This window comes from Lipotes vexillifer, unplaced genomic scaffold (genome assembly GCF_000442215.2).
Source record: "Lipotes vexillifer unplaced genomic scaffold, Lipotes_vexillifer_v1.1 scaffold365, whole genome shotgun sequence".
In the NCBI taxonomy this organism is placed as follows: domain Eukaryota; kingdom Metazoa; phylum Chordata; class Mammalia; order Artiodactyla; family Lipotidae; genus Lipotes; species Lipotes vexillifer.
Genome location: NW_006781263.1, coordinates 83144 through 85317, shown reverse-complemented (window position 1 = coordinate 85317; position 2174 = coordinate 83144).

Below are 2174 nucleotides of genomic sequence, written 5' to 3'. Positions count from 1 at the left end.
GGGCCAACGCGGCCGGCGGGCGAGGCCACCGGGGCTGCTCCGGCCTCGCGGGCTGCGGGAGCGCGTCGCGGGGCCGTCCGCCTACTCCATGGTCCGCGCGCGGGGCCGGGGCCGAGCGGGGCCGAGCGCGCCGGGAGCTCGGGGCAAGGCGGCAGCCTGCGGCGACGCGGCGGCTCGGGCTCGGGCGCGGGCGCGGGCGGGGGGCAGCGGCGGGGACGCGGCGGCGCTGGCCAGCCCGGCGGAGAGGGGGCGCGTGGGGAGGAGACTGAGCCGGGGAGGGAGCCCCGCGCGCGGTCGTGCCGGCGCGGGAGGCCCCCTCTCGGGACACACGCGCAGCCGAGAGGCAGCTCTCTGGGAGAAAGGGTTCGCCCGAAACTTTCGGAGGAGCCGAGGGTCTCTCCGGCCCCTCCCCACCCTGTGCCCGGAGAGGGGCGCCGCGAGTGCGCCTGGGTGCGCGCGCCCGGCCGCCGGGCTCGCTTCCTCCCGCGGGCCTCCTGGATTTCCCTCCGCCCCCTTGCGGGGATCCCCCTGCGCGCCCGGCTCGGGATCTGGAACAGGACTCCCCGGAGGCTCTTGGCTCACTGAGGATGTCCTGGCTCCCCCCTCTGGCCCGGGCTCACACTTCACTCGCGATCGTCCTGGACCAAGCCCAGGGCTGTGGCTGAGGGAAGGTGGGCAGCTGGCCCTGTCCCGGGTCAAGGCGGCCCGAGGGTCCCCAGCCAACCTCGGGAGGAGGCCCCTGCCTGCCCCCACCCCTGAGGTCAGAGCCCTCATCCCCCCACTCCTCTGCCCCCAGTTCTGCTCCAGCCGTCACCTGCAGCCCTGCAGAAGGTGCCCCGTGCAGAGAGGACACCTAGTGGTCTCAGGCACACCCTCCCTCCCTCCTGGGGTTTCCGGCTTCCTCCCTGGTACCTGGCTTGGGCTGCTGGTTGGGATGGTGGATCTAGCCCCAAGGAGGAGGTAGGGCTGAAAACAGAAGGGCTCGTTCAAAAGAGGATCACTGAAATCCAGGTGACTTTCTCCATGGAGTCCGGTCATATCAGGGAATCTAGCTGCATGCAGATGGCCAGGGAGGTGAGGAGGAAGGAGGGAAGCTCTGTACAGGTTTCTCCACTCCTAGGTCTTGGGAGGACCCACAGAGTCCAAGTGTGTTCCCACCTGTGGGTGACCTCCTAGCCCACGCATCCCAGATGACACCCAACAGCATCTGGGGACAGCAGGTGATGGCAAAGGACAAAACAGTCCTTCCTGGGTGGCTTCCTTACCACAGAGGGGTCATTTCACCCAACAAGCCTGGAAGATCTCGCTTCCTGGGCGTATCATTCCTTTACTCCTTTCTCGGCCTGGTGTCTTCCGGGTTGCACCTCTCCTACAACCCCCTTGTGGTTGACCCTTCACTCCCACTCTGGTTGGTTACCAGGTACCGAGGAGGATTTAAACCGTGGAAGTTTGCCCAGGCTGAAGGCAGGGGAGGGTGGTTCTCCGTCAACATTCAGAGACATAGACAGGAAAGTTTAGGAGCTTGGAATACTGTCCTTTATTCAACTAACCGGGAAAGACACTCAAATCGCTTTTTCTCGTGTAAATAGGAAAACTAAAAGTGAGAGAGGGAATCTGGAACTAATTGGGTTAGGGAATGAGCCACAGGCCCAAGGAATTGTGTAATCTGGGGGTGGGAGAGGTGTCGGGGGAGGGAGCAGGAGGGAGGAGGGGAGAAACCAGGAGTTGGCAATTCCCTGGAAATGCTCTTCGCACCTGCACTGATGGGAAGAAAGGGAGGAAGGTTGGGGGAGGGGAGGGAGACAGAGAGATGAGAGATCACTCCCGGGGTGCCTAGAAATGATTTTTAGTTCATATTCATTTTGACATGTTTCAGAGCAAAGTGGGGTGTAGCAGAGACAAAGACCCCTGAGAAGCCAACCACCCAGGGAAGAAAAATAGGCACTTCCGGTCCCCAGCCTGACAGCACCTTCGGCTGGTGGGTCCCTCACCCGGCACAGGGATGGCTCCCCACGCAGCAGGGAAGCACCCCCTCCCTCCAGCAGGCATGCTTGGGGGGCGGGGGTAGGGTTGGGGGGAGCAGGCTGTCAAGTCCTCTGGCAGCGCTGGAGGAGGGAGACAGAGCCCCCCCCCCCCCCCCCCGGGCCCCCCCTCCCCCGGACAAGTTATTTTTT